This window comes from Lissotriton vulgaris, chromosome 4_1 (assembly GCF_964263255.1).
Source record: "Lissotriton vulgaris chromosome 4_1, aLisVul1.2, whole genome shotgun sequence".
In the NCBI taxonomy this organism is placed as follows: Eukaryota; Metazoa; Chordata; class Amphibia; order Caudata; family Salamandridae; genus Lissotriton; species Lissotriton vulgaris.
Genome location: NC_141691.1, coordinates 1,531,096,621 through 1,531,117,818, shown reverse-complemented (window position 1 = coordinate 1,531,117,818; position 21,198 = coordinate 1,531,096,621). Strand labels below are relative to the sequence as shown.

General features: G+C 43.3%; 1 protein-coding gene across 1 annotated transcript in view; it reads left to right on the top strand.

Annotated features, from left to right (window-relative positions):
* Window positions 1-21,198, top strand: part of BPNT2 (3'(2'), 5'-bisphosphate nucleotidase 2) — a 111,322-nt gene that overhangs the window by 14,985 nt on the left and 75,139 nt on the right. The window lies entirely within an intron of this gene.

Sequence of the window (21,198 nt, the reverse complement as noted above, 5' to 3'; positions counted from 1 at the left end):
GCAAGTGGTCCTTCCTTCACGCTGTCAAGGCGGGCAGTTTGGCAGAAGCTGTAGGGCTACTCCTGTAGTAAAGGGTCCGACTGCAGGCACAGGGAAATCTCTCAACGAGCGGCACTGTCACAAGTTGTATGTGACTGCTGATGCAGTACTTGCCATGTCCCTGATTTTTGCCAGGACATGAGCATTTAAAGGAGATGGAAAAAGATCACTGAAAGATGATTTAAGAACGGATGCGCCCACAAGGCAGATTGACATTCTCTGGACATGCTCCGGGGCTACTCATTCCAGTGCTTAATGTTTGAACATGCACTGGTGATTGATGCGTTTTTATTGAGCATTTAGTAATGTTTTTTCTGCTATTCATGCTCTGATTGTGTGATTATATGCTTTTTTGGTTTATTCAAAATCGCCTGTTTTGCACATTTTGAGCATATACTGATGATTATTAAAGATCCATTGAGCTTACTTACCTAACACGCTTTTTAATGTTGCCTATCCCAGACGGTGTATTTTCGTCTGTCATTAGCATAGCGCATTCATGGGAAATAGCAATAGAATTTTAAAATTGGTTTAGTGTGCAGTTGCAAAAGTCTGTTATTCCATACCTCACAACTCGTCTGCCTTTTGCCAGGTGACAGATGCCCTGGGTGGTCTTACATGCCCTCTAGCCAGTCTCCCTTTGTCACCTGTCCTTAGCCATTTCCTGCTTTGTGATTTACACTCCAGCTGCAGTTCGGCCAGATTACCTGCTGACAGACCGTTTTTCAGCCCAGAAATTAGTGCAGCGACCAGAGGATGAAAACAGTGTTACTTTGAAACATGCCCCTCACAATAATGAGCAAACCTATACTACCCGATAGTAAGCAAAGGCCAGAGTGCGTTAAAAAAGGAGTCTTTAACTAACCTCAGAAATTATGTTTATGTAATTTTGTGGTTAAAACAATTATGACTCTACTGCCTAAAATGAATGTGGCATGGGTGAGATAACATCTTGAAATCACACAAGCTAAGCTGCTGCAAATTGATGGGGGTTTGCCTGCAGAGTGCTTTAATTGCAACTGATTCTTGCCACGAGTGAACTGTCATAAACAGATGACATAGACTGACTCAGCGGATAATTCATGAAAGGCTAAGAACATACTCCTACAAGTACCTGGAAATGCTCTGGAGCTGCTCACGTTCTAAAATCTTCTGTGTGCATTCACTGTTAATTAATGTTTCTCTTCTAAGCGTGTATTTCTTCTTCTCCATCCTTTGGGTATTTCTTTGGTGGCTAACTTGTATGTGTCCTCTTATCGAGTGCTTTTTTTTGCCACAGATTTATACCTGGGGTGTAAGTGCATGAAGAGTAGACCCACTTATTACGAACGAATGCTTTATGTAATAAAAAGGTGAGCACATGAGTGGGGAACTGCAGTGGCAGAAGTGGAAAAGAACTTTCTGGCACCAACGTGATGGCAGCTGTTTATTTACTCACCCATCGTCCTAACCACTCTTCCATCTATACATTTGTCTACTCATCCTGCCACTTACACAGATGGGTGTATGAGTGTGTGAGTGAATAGATTGACATATTCACGCAACCACTTATCCATCCACATATTCACCTATTTAAGATGTGTATATAAATGGATGAAACACTCAATTACCCATTCATCCACATATTCTAGCACCCCACCTTATTTGGGACACTGAATGTCAGTGAGCTGATTAAATTTTTTTTTTTTTTTTTTTTACCTCTGAATATATTAACTTTTAGTGAGGAAAACTATGATTTAATAATCTCATAAGCAGAGTAACATTTGGATTTGCATCTGGGGGACTTGATGCTGGTCCTAGCCATTAACAGTATGGGAGTGCCTTCTGCCTTGGTCGATGTTGTTTAAACGGTCTGTTGAATTTCCAGGAGTGGCATAAGTAAATGGTGATTGCTTGCTCTTGGCACGTGTCTAGGTCAAACAACAGTGGGAGCAGCTGTCGGTTATTGCACATTTTGCATCAGGATGTTCATCCTCATGGTTATTTGTATGTAAATGTCTGTTGAACACACAGTCTAGCTGCAAATATCATTAGAAGTACAGCTACTTGATGGGAGGTGTGAAACCGAACTGTTTGCTATGTATTAGTTTAGGACACTTGTAAGCCTCCTTTTGTTTCTTTACATGTTTAGTTGACCAGCACTACGGTAAGGCGTGACTGCGAGAGAACTTTACCAGCATTGCGCTGACAATAGCTAACCTTTCTTTGTCCTTGCTTCATTGCCTTCTAATGAGTGAATTAAGCGATGTTTTGGCATTTTTCGTAAAATTATGGATTTGCTGCTTTTGCCACATAATTCTAACACTGCTGCATAATTATGGACATTTTGATCAAATACATTTTGTTTCTGGATCAAATGAATCTAAAGTTACTAAAACATGTCACTGTGCGGTTTGCTGTGCTTTAAACAGCCCTTTGTAAAGGATAATTGGCCACTTCTCAGTTGCTTTCTGCTATATTTGGTTGTTAAACTAGTACTAATAAGGTGAAACTTTTTGCCCAAACACTGCCAGCATGTGTAAAAATGACAAAATAAGTAATACTATTCCAAAATGTTCTACAATTTATCTTTTCTTTCCACATAATTTAGTCAACCCTGACCCATGATCTGGTTCTCCCCTATTCCTTAATTCAGTGGCCTTGTCTAAAATGAGCACTGTCTAAACCCTTTGATAAAAAAGATAGCATGATGATATTTAGGCAGTGGCAAAAGAATGGCAGTGTAGCTTACCTTTGCCGCAAATAATATATACAATGGATGTAAATGTTTCTTGAACAAAAATTGGCAAAACTAATAGGTCTGTGTTTAATTGCTAATTAACACAATGAAAGATTGACATGGTCAAGCGTGCATATGTGCATGTGTTAGCAACGAAAACACATGGAGAGGCAGGGAGATGTAAAATAGTCCCTAATTTGCAATTAATGTACTGTATTAGGAAGGGAAAGGGTACACCCACACAAATATTAACATTAGATCAGAGAGACCTACTCCGCTTGGCCGAGTCAAGATTGTATTGATAAAGTCTCAAGGCTGCTGAAGAAACCTATTGTTGAAAGGGAGGGACTAAAACCATGTGTTATGTATGTTGATTCAATGGGTCTATTTAGACAGCGGTGATATCAAACCAACGCTTTTAAAGGGCATTTTTGTTTGTTGATATACCCCTGCTGACCTGCTATAGGATCAAGCCATCCAAACAATATTTAAATTTTTGTGCTTGTGTAAGATGGACCCTTGGGGAGATGCAACTTCAGTTCTTCCAAATTCTTATGTTGTTGTGGGTAGGGAGAGTCGGGTGGTGAGTGAGGTTTGGAGAACTATGACCAACCACGGAATAGCTTTGAATAAAACTATACATTGAGTTTCCCCCAATCCGATCTTTGCTTGTGTCGAGTACTGAGTTGGTCATTCAGACACTTGCATTTCTTTAAGTGTCATGATTAATGCGGATTTACAGTTAGCCTTCAGGCGTGTTCTCCAGACCAAGCTCCATAAGATAATACGTGTCTACCATTGGACCAGCTGTAAATATATTCTTGTTGTTTGTAATGGTTGCAACACTTTCCTACATAGAGCTGTTCAGAATTCTGTCCACCTCTAAGAGTATGTGGGAGCAGCGTACTCCAAAATTTTAGACACCCCAAAGTTCACCTTACTCAAAATGCCCACTTGTACTGGATCGGAGACCATGTTGAACCTCATTTTCATGAGGCAATGTGTCTCTGTGTTAAGGCAGCTTCCAATGCATTGCAATATCAGGCAAACAATCGATGAAACAGATTTTGGTAGCCTGAGAACCATGCGCTGCACTGATGTACTCCCTGTGTTTTCATACCACACTGATTTCCCACCTCCAGCGACAAGCCACCACCAGTGACAAGCCACCATTTAGTCGAACATTAGGATACATTTACACATAATAAATGAAAGGCAACCGGAAAGTAATAGCCAGAGTAGGTCAGTATAAACAACACAAATCAATTCTCTGCTTGTGTGTATTCTTTTATTCATGCTTCATTCTATACAAGTAATCAGAAAGACTCAGCCAACACTTTTAGCCAGCACAGGGTTTCGCCAGGGCTGCAAACATGGCAAACACCCATATAAGTACAACCATTTACCATTGGTGCATTAAATCGCCAATATTATTACCGCAAACTCCATACACTTTAAAATAAAATGAGCAGAGAATTCGGAAAGTTTAAAACCAAGCAAAACACCCAAAAATACATTTTATGATTTGTAATACCCCAAAAAAAACACAATCATAATGTCACATTAAATGACAAACAAGAGACCAAAATACATACTGATAAATGATTACACCACCAGATCCCACAAATCAAGAGATACCATAAGGGCTTAGGAAGTGCAAAAAACTATATAAAGTAACCTAGTTGGAGCAACAAAAATTACCAGAAAAGAGTGCATGTAGTAAAAGTGGGGGGGAAAAGGGTGGAAAAGAAGAGTATCAAAAAGTGTGAAGCGTTAAAACCACATGAATTAGGCAAAACTAAAGACCCAGGAGAAGACGCTACCCAAACCATTTGCATCCCAAGTGCATGCAACCATAACCCCAAATCGTCCACCCTATATAACCATGTGAGTGAGTGCAAAAGACCTTAAACTACAGTGTCACATACTCTGCAATATCATAATCTTGCGCAAGAGAAGAGTATACCGGCAGTAGTCACCAGTTTTGGTCCATACACTCATTAAGAATAATCCTACAGTTGAAAGCTCTCTATAAAAAGAAACGCATAAAATAGGAGACATAGAAGCTGTACCTTACTCTTTTAAAAACAAAGCATATGTCTGTATGATTCTCTCATAAATGGACCATCAAATTGCTCACATGACACATAACATAATACCTGATAATGTAATGTGAAGCTCGAGTCCAGTTTTTTTAGGTTTCGCTGGGGGGCGGAGCCGTTAGGCTCCTCCTCCAGCGAAATCTGTAGTTTCTAGTATGGGTGACTTTAACCCGCCTCTCTGCTTCATTGGCTAGCTCCATAAATGGAGGCTAGCCATTGGAACAGAGAGGCGTCCGTCAATGCCGGACCAGACACGGGGGCGCTCCCGAGATTCTTTGGCTTTTGCCGACGTCACGCGACGCCGGGAACGCCCCCGTGTCTGGTCCGGCATTGCCGGCACCCGCCTTCCGTCGTCAGCGTCTCTCCTCCCCCTTTCCCGCCCCCTCCCGCTTGTTATATTTTTATTTACGGGTGCCACCCCGTTTTTATTTAATTATTGGAGGCCGGTGCCCACCCGGCATTGCTCCGTGTTGATTTCACCGCCGCTGGCCCGGAGATCGAGCAAGAGGAGCTGCGCCCGCCTCCCTGCCAAGGGCCGCGCTGCCATTGGCGGCCCTCAGCGCAGGAAGCCAGGCACGCAGTGGTGCGACGTGGGCGGGGCCGCGAGGCGGCCATTTCCGCTTCCCCCTGCCCGGGGGAAGCCTGCTGGTGGTTCGTTGCCGGTCTCCCGTGTGGAGAGGGAGACCGGAAAAGTATAAACCCCTCCCTTAATCCCCTGCCCCGCAGTTACACCCCAGACCCGAAGGACTTCCTTTGATGCCGCTTCTGCTGTTCGAGGGAATTTTGCATATTGTAGCCCGTGGTGCTGACCGGTCAGACCCCCGCCGGATTTCAGGTCCTCTCTCCTCAGCACGGCGGCGGCGGCGCCGGCGGGAGATGTCTGCTCGGGGTTCGGTAGAGGTAGGGGCACGTTCGTCACCTGTTTTTGTTTTCTACGGGCACTGGAGGCAGGATAAATACGCGAATGTCCTTGTTTTTAACTCCGTGGGCACCTTGAACAGAACAGACTTGGTTAAAAAGTTATAATACCTATATACTGGCGACCATAGAAAAGTGCTATTATTCAATGTGCCAGGGCACTTGAGAAGTGCTGGTACTCTCTTATTAAAGGCACAGCGCTCTGGCTGGGGGTGTCCAGGTGTCCTCCCTTCCAAATTACTGAAGCACAGGTGCTCCGTTTCCGACATACCTGCCCACTCCAAGCACAGGTTTTTAATCAAAACACGTGTGACGTTGGTACTTAGGCGAGTATAAAGCCTACGTGTTTGCCCAGTCTAGGTCCCAATTCGCTTTCATTTCGGAGTTCCCTCACCACGTAAATGGAATGGCCGGCTGGGTCACTCTCGGCCCCAAATGACATTAGTATGTGGCATTAATACAACAAGTACATTTGCCTCTTTTTTTAATTCAACGTTGTTAAACCGATTCTAAGCGCTTCGTTTGCTAAGTCCACCGAGGTACGGCGAGATAGTGCAATGACCAGGATCACACATTTTGGGTACATTGTGAGCCGGGATTAGAACACTGAATCCCCTGTTCTACGTTGACACCGTAATGACTTAGAACAGAGAAATCTTATAACTAATGCGTCCATTTCACATTAGCACATTTTGAAAGCAAATGCATGAGAGCGACAGCGAGAGCCGTGTTAGCCCCGAGAAGGAGCACAGTGTGAAATTCGAGCGGTAAAAACACAACGGATAAAAACACTTCCCTAAAACAGTGCCATTTTCCTTCCTTGCAAACCAAGGCACACACAGAGGGGCCCCAGAAGCAGAAGTTGCCTTGTCATGTAACACATTGCCCTGATTTATAATAAAATTTTAACGAAATCATGCATATTTTAGCAGGCTTTAATCACTGCATAAAAATTTAATTCATGAACTGTAGCGCGTTTAAATAAATGAAGTGTTAATTCATTAGGGTTAATTAATTTGTTAAAGGATTGGGCGCAAGGTTAAGGTGGAGAGTGGAGCTTCTCAGTTAGCTCCAGCTCGGCTGGCGGTGGGCACGAGGCGCTGGGTGGGCGGGGAGGAGGAGCCGCCACCAGACAAAGAGGGGCGACAGGCGACACACGTTTACTGAACACGGACTTTATCGACCATAGACTCAAAACAATGTAAATCAAAAGGAAATTTGTTTTTAAACGTAATCAAATGATCTGATGTGTCAGTAACGGAGAGAAACATGTTGCGTAGTAGTGGTTATTGTATTCACCCATTAGGTTGAAGAAAAATTAGAAGTGTTGGTTGTAAATAATCAGTATGGATTTTATGCAATGGTTAAATGTCAATTACTGTAAAGTTTGTTGGAACTACAAAATGTCCACCAAATGCAATTAGCAGACTGCTCTCAGGCATTGACAAAAGATAACACATTACCCCAGTAATAAGGAGACTTTAGTAATTCTCAGTTAAACTGAGTGCTTATTTCGAAATTCTCTCCCTTGTATGGTGGCTTGTCATGATTCCGAGTTTGATAGCCCAGTCTGAAACAGATCTATTAGCTTTACCCAAGCTCCTGCGAAATCGGTCTCCAGCAATTGAGCACAAAGTGAGACAAATCGCTTCTTAAATTTATCAGTGCTCTTTCCGATAGCTGGCCAACCACAAGTCTGCTCTTCAGAATAGGATAGTGGCTGAAAGGCAAAGTTTATTTATTTATAAAGTTTTATATATAGCGCGAACTTGATCCAGAAGAATATCAGAGCGCTTTACAATTTGAGGCAAAGGTAACACATCAGAACATTAGTCTAACATGATATTCTCTGGCTTTAGCATTCATTTGTGTAAATTGAAGTAATACATACTAGAGTCTGGTCCCAATAAACTCCTGTGCCTGAGCAGGTTGAAACATTATCAGGAGTGCTTCATCGTGCCGTAGCCCTGGCATGATCTGATCATGAGGTGCTTTGATTTGTGGCGCGTCCTAAAACAAATGCAGATGCCAGAGAGCTAAGGTTAGTTCTGGGTATCTCAGGGGGTATGCACTTGGCAGCGTATCCAGTACTTTGATTCAGGTTCCCTCAGGTCCACAGACCTAGCTGTATTTTACAGTTGAGGCAATACGGAGTTCCAGGGAAAGAGTAAGGCTGGCTGATCCTACCACACTAGAAACCAAATCTGGGTAGCGACTCTTGCTGGAAGCACTGCTGAACCTAGACCCTCTCAGTACGGCAGTCCTGTCCTAAGTGACTTTTTTCGCTGATCTGCTTTGTTTTTGCATTCATCCGCTCAACAGTACTCAAGTTCGTTTAAGGTGTGACTCCTGTCTTAGATCTAAATCAGGGTGTGTGAAGAGCTCCTCCTTTTCACTGCTGTAAAAGTTTACTGGAGAGTGTGGTAAAATCACTTCATTTTCTTATACTACTGGCTGTTGCCTGGCGATGAGGGCTCTGTGTCTCCGAATTGGTAGTTGATTTTTTGACTTTTGCACACCCAAAGTAGGATAGTTATCAGTGTCTTTGCACCAGTAACTGGTGCTTCACCTGGACTTTGAGAAGTCCTCGCTTCTCAACTGGAAGAGATTATTGTCAGCGACTGGTCCTTCTTTGCCGGTAGCTTTCCACGTTTGGCACTGGAGAATATGTGCTGCTGTGGCCAACCAGGAGAAGGTCAGTGGGGAGGAAAGACCAGCAGGGAAAGGAGGTGATAGCCAGGAAGAGCTGCACCGGGCCCTGCTGACTGCCTCTGGGTGTGTGTGTGTGTTGCTGGTTCTGGGTGTGTGTGTGTGTGGTAGTAATTGCTGCCTACTGAGCTCGTCCGTAGGGTACAATAGGTCTCACATTTGCGAGAGATTAAGCTAATGGCAATGTAAATGACCATGCCATTTATTTATCTGTTTTCAAAACCAACACATAAATACAAATTTTGTCATTTACAATGCCAATAGCTCAAACTTTTCCAAAGGCGAAACCATTGCATTGTAAATGCTTGTTGTAAAATGTCAAAATGGAAGTCCAAACGAAAACGTCTCTCAAAATGACGCTAGTTAAAAACCAGGGATGCCAACCGGATCACCCTGAGATAAAACACAAAACCTCAGGCGAGCAATTGCAATCATTCGAAATCATGCATAATGTATTCTTCATGAAGGAGAACGTGAGCAGTGAGATACCACATAGTGATTTGCTGTAACAGAATATGCTAACTCCAATGGACAAACATGCGGAAGCACAGACATTATTCCTGCATCTATGGCCGTAAGTGTCCTGGTGTGGCCGAAATCTCGCCACTAATCAAACGTGTGCAAACACCAAAAGTATGATAATCGCGCCATGTGTGCATTAGATAAAGCACGCACTTATGAGCAACTTATCAGCACATGCATTCAAATATCACAAGTATAATAACCGCTCTATGTGCGCCTTGGTTAAAGCACGCACTTAGTAGTGCAACAAGCCCACCTTGGTGCCACTCTAAAACCTTGTCACTAATAAAGTACCACACATTGTCACCATTCTCACTTACCCATTTTAGAAAACATAATATCAGTCATAGAAGGGTAATCGACGCAAGCATTGAGCAGTACAACAGTTGCACTAAATGAAGACACATGAGAGAAACATTTACTAAAGTGTCAACGACCCAATCGCTTTTACACATGTGGGAAATGTAATGTTTGTCATGTGGGATTGAATAGAACAAGGGATTTTATATATAATACTGAAAGCAGATAGGACATTTCACACTTTATTATTTGGCAACAATGTTTTGTTGTATATGTCATCATTTGCATCAGTAATAAGATTTATATTGTGAGTACCACACGCCAACTGAGAACCAGAATCCAGGAACATTGTAGAGCTTGTATGACCTTTGACATGTCGTACTCTTTGGTGTCGCACCAATGTGTTAGGGCTTCTATTTTGACATTTTACAAATACTACTGAACACAAGAGCTACACGTCATGTTAGCAGGTATTATGTTTATGTATTGTGTGAGTAATTTGATGGTCCATTTATGAGAGCATCATTCGGCCGATTTGCTGTGTTTTTAAAACTTTTGAGAGTAAGGTACAACTTCTTACGTCTTATTTTATGGGTTCTTTTTTTATAGTGTGCTTTAAACTATAGAATTATTCTTAGTGATGGTATGGAACAAACTTGGTGATTGCTGCTGGTTTACTCTTCGCTTAGGTAAGATTATGATATTACAGAATATGGGACACTGTAATTTAAGGTCTTCTGCACCTCAGTCACATGGTTATATAGGATGGAAGATTTGGGGTCTTGTTTGCATGCACTTGCGTGTGCACATGGTGTGGGTAGCGTCTCTCCTGGTATTTTGTTTTGTGTTATTCACTTTTGCTTTTAATGCTTCGCTCTTTTTGTTACTCTTTTTTTTATTCCACCCTTTTTTTCAACTTTTAATACATGCACTCTTTTCTGGTTATTTTTGGTGCTCCAACTGGGTTGCTTCCTTTTTGTATTTTTTTACTTTTCTCTTGATTTGTGGGATCAGGTGGTATCATTTATCAGTATTTATTTAGGTCTGTGGTTTGTCATTTAATGCAACATTATGAGTGGATTTTTAGTTATGTATTCTAAATCACAAAATGTATTTTGGGGGTTTTGCTTGGTTTTAAACTTTCCGAATTCTTTGTTCTTTTAAAAAAAAAAATTGTACAGAGTTTGTGGTAATAATGATCTCTATTTAATGCACCAATGTAAATGGTTGTATTTGTATCGGTGTTGTTTGACATGTTTGCAGCCCTGTGCTGGCAAAACGCGTTGGCTGCGTCTTTCTGCCTACTTGAGAATAATACAGCAGAAATAAAAGAATACACACAAGAAGAGAATTGATTTGTGTTGTTATACTGACTTACTCTTGATTATCATTTTTTGTTGCGTCTTGTATATGTGTAAACAATCCATTAAACAAATGGGCCTACCCAATAACTGAGTTCTAGATCAATAAAAAGGCGAAAGGGTTTAACCCCTTGGCTGCTAGGCCTTTTCCCCTCTGTGCTAAGCCTTTTTCTGGCTATTTGGGGTAGTTTGCGCGTAGGCCCCTGTAACTTTTTTGACCACATAAGGTATCAACGCCAAATTTGCAACCTTTTTTTCCAACATCATGGGGATTCTAAGGGAACCCAGGGTTTTTGGATCCCCCTGGCGGGGCCCCAGTAATTAGCCAAAATTCAGCTAAATTTTGTTTTTTTTTGGGAAAAATTTGAAAAAAAACGGCAACAGATGAAAGCGTCTGTTTTTTTCCCCTGCAAATGGTATAAAAAATGGTGTGTGGTGCTGATATCACCATCTTCAGGGACAAGCAGACTTTTGTCAGAAAACCAACATTTTTTACAGTTTTGGCATTTTTCTGGGACATAGCCTATTTTTACTATTTGTTGTGCTTTCAATCTCCTTCCAGTTAATAGTAGAAATGGATATAAAAGCAATAATAGATCCTGGAAAGCTATACATTTTTGAAAAGTAGGCAAAATTCTGTACTAAATTCAGCAAGGGGTCATTTGTGCAGACCCTTCAAGGTTTCTTTATTGAAACGAACAGTTAACTATAGGATTTTTTTTAAAAACAGCCATTTGTGTCAACGTTTTCACCTGTAACTTCTAATTATGACAGCTGTTTGAAAGCAATATACTGTTACATCAGCTGGACCTTTCCGGTTGTGGGATTTGTAGGTTCACCAAGACCCCGACGAACCCAGAGCCAATAACTGAGCAGCATCTTGCAATGGTTTTTTATTATGTACAGGGTATATAGCAATTATTCTGGGCAAATGTATACATGGAAAAATCGGTATGAAAGACACCTATGTATTTCTGAAATGGGAGCAAAATGTAGAGGTTAGAAACAGTAGATATGTGGACATTTCCAAAATTGAGAGTACCCATACTAGCATGAGAATTCTAGGTCATTTTTCAAAATGCCTTCTTTTTCACATATTGTCTTTCATTTGGAAGGCAGAAATGCATTGAAATTCAACAGTTACTCTACAATTCTGTGCTACCCTAAGGCTCCCGATAAAAATGGTACCACACTTGTGTGGGTAGGCCTAGTGCCTGCGACGGGAAACTGCTCAAAACACAACGTGTACACACCACATTTTCACAGTGAAAAATGACCCTTTTTTTGCAAAGTGCCGAGCTGTAGTTTTTTAACCCTAGCTCTGCCGGCACGTAGGGAAACCTAGCAGACCTATACATTTTTGAAAACTAGACACCCAGGGGAATCCAGGATGGGGTGAGTTGACTGGCTCTCACCAGGTTCTGGTACCCAGAATCCCTTGCAAACCAAAAATGTGTCCAAAAAAACTAATTTCCCTCCCATTTCTGTGGAGGAAAGTTCTGGAATCTGCGTGGATCCACAAAATTCAGCGCACCCCGCGTTGCCCAAAGTCTTCTGAGAACAATGGTACCTTACTTCTGTGGGTGGGTCATGTACCCGCGACAGGCAAGGGCCCAAAACCTATTGACGCAACATCAAAATTACCTATCACAAAACAACCTGGTTTTTCGAGGGGGGTCCCACGAGTATTTGGCTCCGACGGCCATCTAGGGAAACCTACCAAACCCACACATTTCTGAAAACTAGACACCCGGGGCATTCCAGCGAGGTATGGCTTGCGTGGGTCTCCCAACGTTTTCCTGCCCAGAATCCCCTGCAAACCTCAAATTCTGCTAAAAAACAAACAAAATGTCCACATATTTTAGTGTGGAATCACCGTGCCAGCACAAATATCCTACCCGTGGGTGACTAATGCAGATTTGTCTAAAAAGGTATTTTAAAAAAAATGTAGCACTTAGGGATTAAGGGTATAGCACCGAGAATTCTATGTTATGGGCTCTTCCCAGTCACAGCCCCTTGCGTCACCCACACAAGTACGGTATTTTACTCGGGAGACTGAGGGGAATGCTGTGGGGTAGGACATTTGTGCCTGCACAGTGACTCCACCCAAAAATATGTGGAAAATGTGTTTTTTCAGCTAATTTTGAGGTTTGCGGGGGATTCTGGATAGGAACACGTTTGGGGGATCCATGCAAGCCATACCTTGCTGGACACCCCCAGGTGTCTAGTTTTCAGAAATGTGTGGGTTTGGTAGTTTCCCAAGAGGGCTGCTGAAAACCCAGGTGTCCCCCCTTGCAAAATTAGTTTGTTTTGTGATAAGGTCATTTTGATGTCTACTCAATACGTTTTGGGCCCTTGCCTGTAGCAGGTACTTGACCCACCCGCGTGAGTGAGGTATAATTTTTATCAGGAGTTCTGGGGGAACGCTGTGTGGTAGGACATTTTTGGATCCACGTAGATTCCAGAACTTTCCCACACAGAAGTTTGAGAAAAAAGTGTTTTTTTTTCTGCAAAAATTTGAGGTGTGCAGGGGATTCTGGGTAGGAAAACGTTTGGGGACCCACGCAAGCCATACCTCGCTGGACTCCCCCCGGGTGTCTAGTGTTCAGAAATTTTGTCTGAGGTCGGTGTAGGGTTTTAGGCAAGGGTTGCGAGTTAGGGTTGAGGGTTAGGAGTCCTGGTAGTTTTAAGGGCTGGGGTGGTGTAGACTGCAGGGCTGGGGTATAGTGTTAGGGGGCCGGGGTGTGCACTTTACCACGCATATTCCTTTAGAATTCATGCCTTTACATAGAAATCTGTTGTAAAGGCATGCATGGTAAAGGCATGCATGGTAAAGGCATGCATGGTAAAGGCATGCATGGTAAAGACGCAGTCATGGTAAAGACGCAGTCATGGTTCAGACCATGTTGTTTAGGCATACTCGGTTTAGGTATGCATCGTATCATAGAACCTGTTGGGAGAAGTAACCAGTATAAATAATGTTGAAGTTTTAGTCTTTGCATGTTATTCATTTCCATCTTTCTGTCTACTATCTATCTATCTTTCTTTCGTAGGCTGTTCATATGGAGTGGGACGCATCGTTCCATTTAGTAGCCAATTTACAATAAGGTCTCCCTCATCTGGCTCTGGCTCAGATGGTGCCAAAGGCCTGGTTGGTTAACATTTTGCTTCTATTAATTCATTCTACCTAAATTGTCGCTCTCTTAGTTTCCTTATTTCGCTGGCCACTTCTCAATTATTCTCTTTCTTATCTCTTTTTACCATGGCCTGTTTAACCAATCGCTCCCTGGCATAGTCCTCCAAAATATTTAACATTTCAAATTCTGTTGATCTTTTCTTCTTACCTAGTGATTACAATGCTTTGCAAAAGTAATCTAGTTTATCAAAGACAGATGTACCCATAGTCGGGAACTGTAAGTCAGAATTTTTCCTAGTGTGATTCCACTGTTTCAGAGAAAGTCCATACTGAAGTCCTTTTTTTCATCATTATTTTAAAAGCAGGCAGCTCTTATGATGGTGCTGTCTGTGCTTCCCACCCGGGTAAGTAGATTACCCATTGTCTTACTTCTTAGGAACCCAAAAATACGCACAAATCCAGGATCTTTTACACAGGGCGGTAATAAAAACATAATTATTCTTGGGAGAAACAGGTCCTATATTTCCTCTACGTTTTCAGAGATTATAACCGCTATTAGTTTGTTGGGGACTCTAACCCCTGCCATTTGGTTGGGGACCCTAATCTCTTTTTGGTCTACAGGCTGTTGACTAATACTTCATAATCCGGTCTCTAGTTGGCAGAGGTATGCACCATGTCCAAGTAGGGATTGCTATTCTAGTCAGGGTAAGTCAGTCACATGCTTAAATCAAGCCCACGTACACCCTCTGGTAGATTTGCACAGAGCAGTCAGGCTTAACATATGTGTAATGTGTAAAGCAGTTGTACATAGTTAAATACAATAACACAGTGTAAGCACCACAAAAAAGACTCCACAATGAAGTATGAACATTGTTTCTCTTTTACTCTTCAAAACAAGATAAGAAACAATAAGAATCCAAATGAAGCATCACAAGTTATGAATACTTCAAGAATGTACAATGCTGAAAGAGACAGTGTGCTTTCATTAGCTCCTTTACGGTTATGCTGTGGAAATTACCACAAAATGGATCAGGAACAGACTTTCTCCCCGGTCAGAGCGAAGCAGTGCTTCCAAAGTTATTCTAGTTAAAATGCAATGTTAAGTTTGTGGGGGACTGATCTACTCGCTCCGCTCGGAAGCGCCCGTAAGAGCACTCCTGAGCAGCAGGGACTTTCTAATTCCCGGAGCGCACAGTACCTTTCTTGGGGGATTGCAATGATGCCATCGGCCTCGAGATAGTGTGCAGAGTGCGCCGGGCTGCACTGGACTGCCTTCGGGCACTGTGACTTTAACAAAGTAGACAAAGGCAATGGTCCGTGCTCAAGCAGGTGGACAAGGCAGTTCTTGATTGGTGCACTGCACTGATGTGTTGGATGGCCAAAAGTAGCTTCCTACTCTCTGTGAAGGCCCAGGACTGGTTGAGGGCAAGTAAAGCACAGTCAGACACCGAATTAGCATAGCCTAGCAGTGGCCGTTTGTGTAAATGAAATCTTTGATGGCCCTGAGATTTCCTGAAGAGGGGCAAGCCAACAAGAGTTACTAAAATTGAAAAAGGTTGCAGAGAACAGGTCCTGTCCTACTAATCACCCAGCTCAAAGGCAGCATGAAGTAGGCAAACACATCAGAGCAAAGTGGCAGTCCCTCCTGTAGCCCAGCAATCCTCAGGCCAACACAGCAAAGCAGATTGGAAAGTGGCAGTTCCCGTCCCTTGTGTAGCACAGCTCCTCTTCTTGGCAGACTCTTATTAGGACCCCAAAGTGAACTAGTGAGGAGACAACCCTATACTCAAATATATCCTTGAAGTGGAGGTGACTACAAAGCAAAACCTTTGTTGTGTACATCTCCTTTCAGCTCCGTTCTGTCTGCCAGCCTATCTGTTGGGGAGCACAGCTCCTCTTCTTGGTAGACTCTTATTAGGACCATAAAATGAACTAGTGAGGGGACAACCCCATACTCAAATATATCTTTGAAGTGGAGGTGACTACAAGCAAAACCTTTGTGGTGTACATCTCCTTTCAGCTCCGTTCTGTCTTTGAAAGTGTCAGCTCTTCTCCTCCCTCTTGCCCAGGAAGACTCATCAGTATGCAGATGCAGCTGATTGACCTGTGTTGTGGCTGTCTAAAGGGAATGCTCTAAGTGCAGTTGTCACCCCACCCCAGATGTGTATTGGAGACAGGCTGTAAGGCATCCAAGAGAGTTCAGAGCAGAGAAATGTCCACTTTCTAAAAGTGGCATTTCTATATTGGTAATACGAGATCCAGCTTTACCACTAAAAAGGTTTTGTCATTACCAATCCAATGATAGAAAACATAAAGAAGCTACTCCTCTGCAATCAGGATTTACACTTAAAACGTTTACTTTATGGAATTCCTAATGTTAACCTATGAGAGGAGCAGGCCTCACAGTAATGAAAACTAACTTGGGTGGTTGTCACTACCAGGACATGTAAAACTAAAAATACATGTTCTGCCTTTTAACTTACACAACACCCTACCTTTAAGGCTACCTAGGGTCTACCTTAGGGGTGACTGATGCTAAAAGGGGAGTTTAAGGCTTGGCAAGTAGTTGAAAATGTCAAGTTGAGGTGGAGGTAAACTGCACCCACGGCCTTGCAGTGGCAGGCTTGAGTCCGGTTTGAAAGACTACTGTTGTGTGTGGCACTAGTAGCATTTGGTTTACAGGCCCTGGGTATATGGTATTCCACTTTACTAGGGACTTTCAGATATGAGCACGTGCACTTTAGCACTGGTCAGCAGAGGTAAAGGGCTCAGAGTTCCAAAGCCAACAAAAATGAAGTCAGAAAAAAGGGAGGAGGAAGGCAAAAATGTTAAGGATGACCCTGCAGAAAGGGCCAAGGTCAACGATAACATAAGAAAATAGAAACCTCTGAGATTTCAATCTTTCCCGATCTTGACGCCTGCATTTGCAATAGTTTGGAGGAAGAGCAAGAAATCAGTCTCTGGGTTACACTGTCAGTTCTTCTGTTGGTACTTACTCAGTGAAACACACTCCCCTCTGGAGGAGTACACATCAGACCTTGGAGGAACAAAACTGGCCCCTGGACCATGGCGTAGACAGTCCGGCTGGACTGATTCAGTGTATCTCAGCAGTGCCTCCTGTTGATCGATTATAAATACTGTCACTGCACACAAATGGAACAGAATGCAGATGTAGAAAATATAAATACTGTCACTGCACACAAATGGGACAGAATGCAGATGTAGAAAATAATCTAATGTTTATTAACCTGCTGCGCTGCAGAAAGCCTGGTCACTTTCGACCAGCAGCTCTGCTGAATGAAACGTGATTTACAAAAAGGGGGTGGTGATGAACAGAGTGTCTGAGTTAAACAGACCACTCTTACCCAGTCCAAAGATCAGGGCTTGATCCATCACCGTTATTTATCTCACTGCCCCATCCCAGCTCAGAACCTGGCTATATGCAAATCAGTCTGTCCCTGGCCCAGTGCATCATGGGAACAGGGCAGACTAAACTACCAAGCCAATTCTTCACCAGAAAGGAGACAAGCTACCGGGGACCGGTTTCTGGCATTTCAGCCTTCTTCGGCCCGGCTTGCTTGAATCCTGATGGAGCAGTGAGAAAGGGACTCATGTCTGAGTATACCCTGCCACACCTATAGTGGCCAAAAACGATTTACAAAAAGGGGGTGGTGATGAACAGAGTGTCTGAGTTAAACAGACCACTCTTACCCAGTCCAAAGATCAGGGCTTGATCCATCACCGTTATTTATCTCACTGCCCCATCCCAGCTCAGAACCTGGCTATATGCAAATCAGTCTGTCCCTGGCCCAGTGCATCATGGGAACAGGGCAGACTAAACTACCAAGCCAATTCTTCACCAGAAAGGAGACAAGCTACCGGGGACCGGTTTCTGGCATTTCAGCCTCCTTCGGCCCGGCTTGCTTGAATCCTGATGGAGCAGTGAGAAAGGGACTCATGTCTGAGTATACCCTGCCACACCTATAGTGGCCAAAAACGATTTACAAAAAGGGGGTGGTGATGAACAGAGTGTCTGAGTTAAACAGACCACTCTTACCCAGTCCAAAGATCAGGGCTTGATCCATCACCGTTATTTATCTCACTGCCCCATCCCAGCTCAGAACCTGGCTATATGCAAATCAGTCTGTCCCTGGCCCAGTGCATCATGGGAACAGGGCAGACTAAACTACCAAGCCAATTCTTCACCAGAAAGGAGACAAGCTACCGGGGACCGGTTTCTGGCATTTCAGCCTTCTTCGGCCCGGCTTGCTTGAATCCTGATGGAGCAGTGAGAAAGGGACTCATGTCTGAGTATACCCTGCCACACCTATAGTGGCCAAAAACGATTTACAAAAAGGGGGTGGTGATGAACAGAGTGTCTGAGTTAAACAGACCACTCTTACCCAGTCCAAAGATCAGGGCTTGATCCATCACCGTTATTTATCTCACTGCCCCATCCCAGCTCAGAACCTGGCTATATGCAAATCAGTCTGTCCCTGGCCCAGTGCATCATGGGAACAGGGCAGACTAAACTACCAAGCCAATTCTTCACCAGAAAGGAGACAAGCTACCGGGGACCGGTTTCTGAAACGTGCACACAATTTTTTTTTTGTGTTTGTGTGTGTGTGTGTATATGTATATATATATATATATATATATATATATGTATAGGAATGACGGACTACTGAGCTTGATGTTTATCTCCCTTCACTGCCGAGTCAACAGAAACACTAATGCATTGTACCACCGTAACTCTCTGAAAAGCGTCATCGGAAACGGAGATGTGTACGCCTCTCAGTGAAATGTGATCGCGTAAGGGGAAGCAGTGAAATTAACAAGCGAACGCTCGGCTGAGTGTTTGCAGAAATAAACACACAACTCAGCAGATCAAAGGAATACTAGTACACCGTTACGGAGCAACACGCTCAAAAGGGAGTATGTTTGATGAGGAGGCACGGTGTGAGGCAGCCACTGAGATTTTTAGAAAGAACAAAGAATCACATAAGCACGGGGAGCAAAGCGGGGGCGCTCGCATATCCAGCTCTGGTGTAACTTTACTGAAAGACCAACAAACTCGACTTGAAAGACTCTACGAACGGGAGACCTGCAAGTGGTGGGAGGCAACCTCCCTCCAAAATTACACCGAGGTCGAGCGGGAGCTAAGAATATATACGGTCCCGCTTATGAGAATCCCAATCCATTACTGCTTGAGGCATGAGCGGAGCATACTGCTGCATCATCCAAGGGAATGTTAGTCATCCTAATTAAGTTTGCATGGTGTGATAGGGAGCAGGCACTGCGTGATATCGAGGAGTTGGAAACTCAGATAGCTAAGGACACTGACAAACAGAAGTAGGAAGAACTACGTGAGGCCATGAAAAAACGCCTCAAAGCGTATGAACAAAAAATCAGACCACGCAAGCAAGATAAATTTGAGAGGGACGAGCGAGATTATTCACAGGGCCGTGCGTATCTTAACTTTTGCCAAGAGATACGATCAGTCAAGAAAGCAGCTGTTGAGCAATAAAAACAAAACCGCAGTGGAACACAAGGATACCTCTGAGTCTGAAGTTACTGACGTTGAGCAAAGTGAAGAAGAGAGGGTGGAGCATCTGGATCAGTGCAAACTGTGACCCCAACGCCGGCCCCTTTTTTGGAGGAATTCCAAGTCATAAGAGAAACGTGTGGTGGATGAGGAGAGGCGGGTGGAGTAAGCGACAACACCGCTTTGCCAAGAGTGACTCGGAGCAAGAAGCAATGGAACAAGAGGTAGAAGCGTGAGTCCTCACAGTTGTAAACCTAACAACCAGGAAATTGAATTATGCAGAAGAGAAGGTATTGCAACTGGGATTAAGCTTCTGCCCAACAAAAGCATCTGAATACACACAAACAAAAATTGATCTGTTTAAATTTGGCAGGAAATGAAAACTACTCAGATTTTTCAAAGGCAAGAAAACTGACTATTCCTGGCCAAACTCAAACTCAGTAACTCGAACCGATCTGATAACCTCACGGCGGGTGATATTGAGACACTGGCAGTTACGGAGGACCTGGCGAATGAAGGCAATTCTACAACATAGATGCTATCATCAGTGTTTAAGGCGAACCAGACAGGAGTTACACAAATAAATCCTGGTAGTCCATTTAAACCTAAATCAAGGTTTTGCCCCATGATGCCAGCAGACTCCATAGATGTGTTTAATGATGTGGTAACAAAAGATCTCTGAAACTTCGTAATACAAGGAATAGACAAAGTTGGAGGGAACATCACGGAGGATCAGAAAAGAGCGATTGCTGATCTCAAGCAGGATCAAACGATTGTATACAAACCATCCGATAAGGGCGGTAATGTAGTGTTGATGACTTTGTTAAAGAGGCCCTATCGCAATTGGAGGATGCATCAAGCTACATAAAGGTGACAAGAAAGACATTTGAGGATAGTGTCAATGCCTATCGATTGATCCTGAAAAAGTGGTATTACAGGGGGATGCTGGGCAAGGAGGAGTATGCATACTTGGAATGTAAATACCCTCGGGTACCTACCTTTTACCACTTACCTAAGCTGCATAAACACACGACCTGCCCACCAGGCCGCCCAATTGTTTCGACCCTAGGGAGCCTGACTGAGAACATGTCCAGGTTCCTGGATTGTTTCCTTTCTGATTTTGTACAGAAACTGGTTTCGTACATTAGAGAAACAAAGGATTTCCTGCAGAGAATTGAGAATTTGTTGAGGGAGAAAGACATGATTATGATAACACTTGACATTTCAAGTCTATATACCAGTATTGACAATCTACAAGGAATTGAAGCAGTAAGATGGTTTCTCGATTCTAAGCCTATTAATCAAGTTGAGCCCAATGTAATGCTGCTGGAGTTTGTTGAATTCTGCCAGGGAAATAATATCTTCCTTTTTCAGCACCAGCTCTTTAATCAAATCCGTGGTACCGCGATGGGCACCTGCTTCGCCCCCAGCTACGTGAACCTTTTCGCGGGCTGGTGGGAGGAGCAGGTGGCCTGGGCGGATGGGAACGTGGAATGGACCCTTAGGGTTGTAAGTTGGACCAGGTGTATAGATGATTTATTTATCGTCTATAGAGGCACAGAGGAACCAGCCAGGGTATGCATTGAGATTCTCAATAGGAATAATCTAAACCTCAAATTCACAGGTGAAGTTAGTGCGGAAATGCTCAACTTTTTGGACCTGAAGGTTTTCCCTGCAAATGGCAGACTGTGCACGGCATTGCACAGGAAACCCACTGCAGGGAATTCCTACTACACGCGGACCGCAGCCATCCAGGGAAAACCATTGTTAGTATCCCGTATGGCGAACTTTTAAGAATTAAAATAAACTGCACACGTTTGTGTGATTTCCAAACTGCTGCCAAAGAA